The 9,041-nt window shown below is 41.2% G+C and overlaps 2 long non-coding RNA genes across 4 annotated transcripts; one reads left to right on the top strand and one right to left on the bottom strand.

The window, feature by feature from the left end:
- Positions 1-3,868: 3,868 nt before the first annotated feature.
- On the top strand, positions 3,869-6,078 carry LOC127341696 (uncharacterized). 2 transcript variants are annotated; one of them, XR_007875760.1, is made up of 2 exons: positions 3,869-4,244; positions 5,424-6,078. It is a non-coding gene; the product is annotated as an uncharacterized lncRNA (long non-coding RNA). The 2 variants fall into 2 exon arrangements; XR_007875759.1 differs by having other exon boundaries at positions 5,420-6,078.
- Positions 6,079-6,453: 375 nt separating this feature from the next.
- On the bottom strand, positions 6,454-8,587 carry LOC127341698 (uncharacterized). Of its 2 annotated transcripts, none has more exons than XR_007875761.2 (3): positions 8,270-8,587; positions 7,195-7,665; positions 6,454-7,057 (listed from the first exon to the last, which is right to left on the bottom strand). It is a non-coding gene; the product is annotated as an uncharacterized lncRNA (long non-coding RNA). The 2 variants fall into 2 exon arrangements; XR_007875762.2 differs by having other exon boundaries at positions 6,454-6,840.
- Positions 8,588-9,041: the final 454 nt, after the last annotated feature.

Here is a 9,041-nt window from a genome sequence, read left to right as displayed (position 1 = left end):
AGAACTCCGGCAGGGCTTCGCCTATGCGCTGCGGGAGTTTGTATGTGGAGGAGGGGAGGCTAGGGTTTGGGGAGAGGGGGTGCCATGGGCGCCGGCCTCAAGGGGGCAGGGGTGGTGCGGCCAAGCCATGGGATGCCCCCTCCCTCTCCTCCTCATTATATAGGTGGAACCCCAAGGGTTTGCCCAAAGTCTTCGAATAAGACCCCAACAGAAAAACTGCCTTATGGACGAAACCTAGAGGGACAGGGACTCTCTCCCTTCCCCCTTTTCTTGGCCGGCCAAGGAGGTGGAGTCCACCATGGACTCCACCCTCCCACTTGGTTGGCTGGTTAGGGTTTGTGGAGTCCCTCCGGGACTCCTCCTTCCATAGTGATTTATTTCCGGATAATTCTAGAAACCACCTTCCATAAATAAACCGGATCATTTCCAAACTTGGAAAGTGACTTCCTATATATGAATCTTATTCTCCGGACCATTCCAGAACTCCTCGTGATGTCCTGGATCCCATCCGAGACTTCGAACAAAACTTCGAACTCCATTCTATATTCCATATCTACTTAAACGACATCAAACCTTAAGTGTGTCACCCTACGGTTCGCGAACTATGTAGACATGGTTGAGACTTCTCTCCGACCAATAACTAATAGCGGGATCTGGAGATCCATAATGGCTCCCACATATTCAATGATGACTTTAGTGATCGAATGAACCATTCACATATGATACCAATTCCCTTTGTCACGTGATATTTTACTTGTCCGTGGTTTGATCATCGGTATCACTCTATACCTTATTCAACCTCGTCTCCTGACAAGTACTCTTTACTCGTACCGTGGTATGTGGTCTCTTATGAACTTATTCATATGCTTGCAGGACATTAGACGACATTCCACCGAGAGGGCCCAGAGTATATCTATCCGTCATCGGGATGGACAAATCCCACTGTTGATCCATATGCCTCAACTCATACTTTCTGGATACTTAATCCCACCTTTATAACCACCCATTTACGCAGTGGCGTTTGATGTAATCAAATTACCTTTCCGGTATAAGTGATTTACATGATCTCATGGTCATAAGGACTAGGTAACTATGTATCGAAAGCTTATAGCAAATAACTTAATGACGTGATCTTATGCTACGCTTAATTGGGTGTGTCCATTACATCATTCATACAATGATATAACCTTGTTATTAATAACATCCAATGTTCATGATTATGAAACTAATCATCCATTAATCAACAAGCTAGTTATACAAGAGGCTTACTAGGGACTCCTTGTTGTTCACATAACACACATGTATCAATGTTTCGGTTAATACAATTATAGCATGATATGTAAACATTATCATAAACACAAAGATATATAATAACCATTTATTATTGGCTCTTGGGCATATCTCCAACAGGAGGTGTAGCAACATGTGAAGCATTATCATTACTAGTGGTGGTAATAGTCCAAACTTTAGCTACACTATTCTCTTTAGCATTTTCTTCTCTTTCCCACCTAGCACGCAATTCGGCCATTAATCTAATATTTTCATTAACTAGCACAATGGCCCTCGCAAATGCGAGGGCATGGCTTTAATATACTATTAGATCTTTCTGCAAAAGAAGTTTCACTTGCCGTGAACAGTCATAATATGCCCAATGCAGTCGATATTGCATGGTAGGTAGCTTTGATCATCCATATTCTGTGGGTGAACACTTATAACTCGACTTTATTAAAAATAAAAAGACACTAAAAGTTGCTTGTATAGGATATTAGATTGCAATCGAGATTCCTGTTAGTCTTGATGTTATATTGGATTAGCACGCAAGGTTATTCCTAGTTAGATAGATATAAAAAAAAATTCTTATGTACAGTTAAAGGTAGTTTTTTTTGCAATAAATAAGATTGAAAGATAGAAAAATCTATAGAACAAAGTGTGATCTCTGATTTTTTAATCTATTTCTAAATCGAAAGATAAATAATTAATTCTAGGTGGACCTTAAGAACCATCTGATCTTAAAAAATGACATTATTTTTAATACAAATGGTGTAGATTTATCTATCTAAAGGATTGTCGCTAATCTGACTAAGAAAAAGCCACTCTCATAGAAAATTCTTACTCCCATACGTGGTATGAATAAAATAATCTCTGTAAGCCAAATTATAAAACAAAAAATGCTACGAATTTATTTTGTATTTTCTTTCCGTAAAAAATTATGTTAGGAATAACCAGTTTATGTGCTTGGGAGTATTGCCTAGGCACCAGTCCTCGCCATTGCACAATATATTGCACAAGTCGATGTTACAGTTTTTTGCGTGTACCCTCCCTGATCAAATGAAGGCAACTATACAATGTAAACTGAAATGAACATAGTTTCTTCCAATCATTCTCTATTTGCAAGTGTATTATTACATCCGTACAAAGAGAGACAAAGTTGACACAGGAAAAGCTAATGCTGATTAGTCAGACCAAATAAGGATGATTTTAAGAAATTACTTAGTCCAGCCGTGCAGTTGAACATATTTTGTTTGAGAACATCTTTTCCCTTTTTTTTCTCTTAGTATAATCAATGTGGACTCAAAGTGAATTATAAAATACCCTGAATTATATCTATGAGTAATAGTACTAATCATTGTACCGCCCGAGAAAAACAAAGTGCAATTGGTGCGGCCGAAATTAGTTAAGCACGGTTTGAAGGTTTAAAGTTCCGAAAGTATCGCATGTGAGCAAATCATGCCCAGCTTCCCTTTTCTCCTCTAGGGGTATATGAGCACCACGTATAGACCTTCTAGTAATAGTTGTACCTTCATAGAAATCTTGTGGAAAAAACATCAACAACCAAAAGAAATTTTGTAAGATGTTCCGATGAGTTACGACTTATAACTGAAGTTGGTAAAATGCGATAAAAGAAGTACATACAAATATAACAGCAGAAACTAATTGTGCAAGGAAAACAAACATGAGCTAATACAACTGAGAAACGCTTTCATGTGTGTTAACAGCATCATAATCCCCACTTCACTCCTACGACATTCATGATATGTATCCATATTGCACATATTTTTATAAGTGAGGAGCAAAATTTGATTTGCCTCTTACAGAAAGTCACTTACAATCGCCATGGTTGTGAGAGTTTGTGCTAAAACTCAAGAGAGAATCCACTGCTTACTTGTACATTGGCTTCCCAATAAAAATCCCAAAGACACTGAAGGAGAAAATGACTAAACTCTCGATTTATAGAATCCTGCAGGTTGACAGGCAAAACTCTACTATGTAATAACTTATACCAACAATTTGGCAACTTCCTATATTATGCGAGAAACAAAAAGAGAGCTTCCTTCACCTGTTAATGATACGGTTGAAATTATCATTTAATTCAGAGATTAGTTCGCGGAAACTAATGTTGTGTCGTAGACTCGTAGGACATAATCGAAAAATAAATATGTTACCCCCTAGCAAATACATTATCTGCGCATTTGAAAATGTAATACATCAGCTAACTAAATAGGTAAGGAGAAAGCAATGTATAAGCTTATTTTATATTGAAGTTTAATCATAAAAGTAACATGTACCACGGCATCTGGCATGCAGCTATCAATAAACTTATCAGCGCCATATGACCTTGATACTAAGCTTCAATAAAGAAAAGGTGAGAGGAGACAAATAAGAGTTCTTTTGTGGTACCCTCAAATAAATAACAACCCTCCATTTTCGTCCATCTAAAGGCCTAGAAAATTTCATACTTCTCTCCAAAACGTGACAGGTATGTTACATACCTTTGCCAAATTTCGCACCAAACAGAAAAAAAGCCGTACCAGGCCCCGGCCCAAATAACGTTCCTAGCCCAAGACATAGGCCTGGGACGAGACCAGGGTCTCAGACCGACCTAACCTATTCTCGTTCGTTCGGCCGTCGCCGCCGCCGGCCGTCGGCTTCTGCAACTCGGTGGCACAGCCCCCTACCGCCAAACTTTCGACGCCTCTTCTCTACCAATTACCTCTCCCAGTCGCGCGCTGTTGGCCTCACAATCGATTGAAGATCCTCGGAGACTTTGTCCTCGCTCACCAAAGAGGGCCGAGGTCGTTACAAGGTTCCGGGAGTGGGCCTGGCGGCCATCGCCTTCTCCAGCGTTGGTTTTTTCTGGTGATCCTCGTGGCCCTGTAGCTTCGACTGCTGGCTTCTGCGGCGCGCCACTGCACGCGGGGGAGGAGTGGTCCCCCGGCTACTTCGAGCCCGCCACCAACGACCTGGTAGGAAATAAAGCATCCATCCATTTGATCTATGCTCATTTCGAATTTTGATCATCCTCTACGACCATAGCAGCAAGGGTTCGTACCATTAGGTTCAGATTTTTTTTTACATGTTGTTGCTTTAGTATTTATTACCGAATTGTAGTTTCAAAGTAGTATTTTTGTTTTATTGGCTTGTTACATGCTTTTAGATGACACTCTGTACAAGTGTTATGGTGAGGTACAAGCAAAACTATGAATGTACTTAACACAGAGTTCAAACCTCTAGGAACAAGAATAAAGATTAAATTGTGCAAACTATAGTCACACACATCCACCCACACTCATGTCCATACGCAGCATTGGTATCGGTTATGATACTGCATTAGTGAATTTAAGAAGATGTTATCAACAACATAATATATTTAAGTTTTCTTTTGGTTCCTGATTTGTCTGTGATGTGTTGAAAACACAGAATAGTCTTCATCCAGTTTTGTATCGTGTGTCATCCATGTACTAGCTTAGTTCTGTGGAACGGTTGAATTGTTGTACATAGAGAAAGTTTTTGTTCCCAGCTGCTAGCGATAAATGGTAACCGAAATACCGTATCGGTTTCGAATAGTCTTCTGGTTCACTCCTAACTAGGAGTGGATGCCTTTTAGTTTGAAGTGTGGCTGTATTGAAAATCAGAGGGTGATTGTATTGAAAACCAGAGTACCGATGATTTTTTTTGGTCTAGAACACACAATGCAGGACTACTTTATAGAATATTAAAATGGCTCAAAAGATGGCTAATCCGAAACCGGGCCAAACTGGAAATTATTGCCTCCGAAAACTGGTTAGATAGCACTGAATACCATTACACAGTGCTTGGTGCATGCTTCAGCAGATTATAAATGCCAGTGATAAGGGTGCTCAGTTTTCTCTGACCACTTTTTTTAATATCACTTATATATGCTACATTATAAATGCCACATAAGGGTGCTCGTATATATATATATATATGCTACATATACTGAAGTGTAGAAAAACTCATGCATGAATTAGGCAGTTTGCAAAAATAAATCAACCGTGGTATCTTTTACAACAGTCAAGACTTCTATCTGGTAAGATCTATTGTGGATATTTCGTAATGTTGAATGTTGATGTCTGAAGAAAGTAATTGATGCCAACCATTTTACTTTGATCTTCTTGAGCTAGCTCGTGACCTGATGCCGGGACGTAGTGGCTACACTGGTGAGGGTGGGGACTCTATCATGTCTTGGCCCCATGACGAGTTTTCGAGCACTTCTGTGGACATGGTTAATGTGCTAAGGTTGCGATAAACTATCAGATCCGCTCTGTTTTCTCTAGTTTCGAGCCTTCTATTTTCTTCAATGATTCAGACCCATGACAAGGCTACTCAGATGGATGGTGAGAAAATTGACATGGAGCATGAAAATCTCAGGTTACACTTGGGAGGTAAAAAGACAACGTCTTTTGATAGTTGATTTGGAAGAGCAGATTTGGGACGAAAAGAAGACTACAACAAATATGTGACGCCAAGCCTCAAGATGATGGCATTTCTACCATTTCAGGTTGCGGTGATAGAAGAGCTGGAGGCGAAAGTTAAATAAATAATAACAAAGATGTTGCACAAGACAATATAAAGGAGCTCCAGGTTCTTATACATAAGTTGGTCACATTTTCGGTGCCGACCCTCAGTGTAGTCATCGCCTTGGCTGCTGTATTAACTTACATGTATGTAGCTAGAGTAATTATTCCAACCATGTAGATTCTTCGTTCCTGTATCTTGGAAATCATGTGCTCAATAGTAATCCAGTTTGGTACTACTTGTGTTATTCAATTTGATTCATATCTGGCATCACCTCTCCTGTTTTTGGACGTCTATACCATACAGCAAATAATGGATAGGCGCACAACTCCTATTCTAGTGCTTACCTCCGTCACAAGTTAAGAATAATAATGGTTACAAACGTGTAAATGAATCACTTAACACAGTTACAAGATGAGGCCTAGAGCATTACACAAATGATGTTACAGTTCGACTCCTGAATCACGCCAGACCTCCGCAACAGAATGATTGCAAATGTACCCACACAAACGACAGCAATTTAATTCAACACTGTCTGCCTGGAAACGAAATGACAGACCAACACACGTTGGAAAAAGGCATAAACAGAAAACATACGCACACCTGGAACTGCAATAACATGCAGCAAACCAATGCTTGAGTAAAACTGGCCAAACGCAGTTTATGAACAGACTGAAATATTATATTTCAAACTATTTGACATCAAATGAGTACCAAGTACTTTAAGAAAAATAAGTAGAATCACTCTTGCAATTACATTCAGTTTTACCAACAACTAGTTCATGTAATAACATAGCAAAACTACAACCCATCAAGAGTTGCTGATCTTGGGATTTCAAAAGCGAGCCAAGTTCAATGAAGAGCTGTCTGTATGACGCTCTGCAGAAAATCCATGTCTGCAAGAGCTTGACTTCCATGTCTATTGCTTTGGAGGAAGCAGAAGAACAGAGTGCCTCGCTTGATGCTACTATCCGGGAAATGAAGATAACATCAGCAATGTGCGTCAACAGTCATGGAGGACACCTAGAATTTGACCTTGTTAGTATGGAGATGTTGTCGAAAGCATAGAATAGCACAAACTATGAAGCAAAGTGAAATTTGGTGCGCATTGACATGCCTTCCCATTTTGCTATTGCTGTTTATTCGATTAGAACCACACTTGCCCAGCAAGTTCACTCAGTTTTGTAAAGTCTAAACATGCGCATGTTACAACTGGAGCAACTTCAACTCTGTCTAGTTCCTGTTTCCAAATGCATTGGTCCATTGTTAATTTTTTAATTTTTGTGCAGGTTGACTAGTATAATGTGTCAGTTTAACCCACAAGTTGAATAATATAATTTGTATTAAAGAAGAAGGAATTCTGGTATAAACAAATACCTGCGATTAAATGCTTGAGTCTAAGGAAACCAGAAGCTGAGGTTAGCCTTCTTTCTGTTGCTTCATTTTGCTTTCAGACTGGTTTTGAGATTTCTAAAGTGAAAATGTCGAAGAAATTCAAAGCAACTTTCAAAGTTGGGATTGATGTAAAAGAAGGTGAAATGATTAATAGCATATATGTCTCACGGATTTCATGAACCCTCACTCTATTCTAATCATATATTTGTCTGCTATTTGGGCAAACAAGCATGGATTCTACTTGCAACTTGTATGGCTTTGTTTGTAGATTGTAGGTCTGGTTAACTGTCTGGAGCATAGTACAAAGACAAAATGGACTAAATGGTACGGCACAACACTTTGAGCCTGACAGAGCATGGTGCAAAGAATGAATGAACTGAATGTTACGGCACATTACTACTAATAGTAATGTACTTCGAAATCATGTCCTCGCCAGCGCTTGACCATCCATATCTGAAAACCGCAATCATAAAAATAAGATTCATGTTACTAATCAAGTAAAATCATATCTTCTAAAGAAATATGGCGTTGTGGATAAACAACAGTCAGTAACTAGCTAGAGAAATATTCCTTATGTACTTTGTAGCTTTGAAACCAGCCATTATATCTTCATATGTAACTTGCGAACCAATTAAATATGAGAAGTTTGTTTGGTTGTTGCTCTTCTTCTCATTAAAATGTGTATCAATATAACTAAAATTCTAAATTACCTAACTTGGGCGGGGTGCAGCAATTACATCCCAATCCTTATGAAATAATCAGAACATAACTTGGCTAGGGGCAGGGCGCTGCATCCCGCAGGACTAGGGTGTTGTCTGGTAGTGTGCATTAGCGCAGCTGGTAGCCAGACAAGCGGTAGAGCAGTAGCAGCGTACCAGCATCAGTACCGCGGTAGCATCGCGTGGGATCGCGGATCAAGACATAAGAAGAAGGCACACAGGACGACGAGGCTCCGTTCAGTTGTTGATCGCTTATGTGTGTGGTCGAATTTGTGAAAGCAGAGAAACCGGACTAGGATCTGCCAATGGGTATAATTCATGACTTGGGGTCGACGTACCTGGCGGCGAGATTGGTGATGACGTCTCTCAATGTTGTGTCGACCTAGTGGCCGCGTCGCTCGCCGGCGACGCACGACGGGGCCGACCTGGTGGTGGCGGCGCTCGTCCACGACGACGACAGGGCCGACCTGGTAGCGGCGGTGCTCGCCCTCGACGCATGATGGGACCTACCTGGTGGCGCGGCGCTCGCCGGCGATGTAAGACAGGGCCGATCTGGTGGCAGCAGGGGTCGCATGCGATGCAGGACGTGGTGTCGTGGCGGCGGCGATTCTGGCTGCTCGACCCCGCGTGCTCGAGGATGCAGGACAGGGTGTCTGGTCGATGTTGGGCCGGGCTGAATACTGCTGTTTTTTTTTCTCTATTATGTTTTGCTGGACTACCAGGCCTAATCTAAGTCGTTTGATCCTGACCGTTGCCTCAAATCATACCTCTCCTTACCTAGGAGTGGTAAACGGTACCGTAAAACAAGCCACAAATAAAGGAACAGATAAAGGGAATAATATTTGTACTTCCCTCAGATCGGATGATTGTTTTCCATCTATTTTCTTCTCCTTTTTCCCCCAATCTCTAGGCCCAGGGCAGCGCCTAAAGATGAGGTGCTTGAAGCCATTGGCTTCGTGTTGCCCCCTGCTCGCCGCCGGTTGGGTCTCATGGTTGTCCCTGCTTGTTGCCGGTCGGGGCTTGAACTGGCCAACAGGCCATGGTACCGTGCATCGGAGAGTGTCGCTGCTCTTGGGGAGGCTGTGCCGGAGGTAGGATCCAGCGACCAGA

Source organism: Lolium perenne, chromosome 3 (assembly GCF_019359855.2).
Source record: "Lolium perenne isolate Kyuss_39 chromosome 3, Kyuss_2.0, whole genome shotgun sequence".
NCBI lineage: Eukaryota > Viridiplantae > Streptophyta > Magnoliopsida > Poales > Poaceae > Lolium > Lolium perenne.
This window is presented reverse-complemented; position numbering and strand designations above follow the sequence as displayed.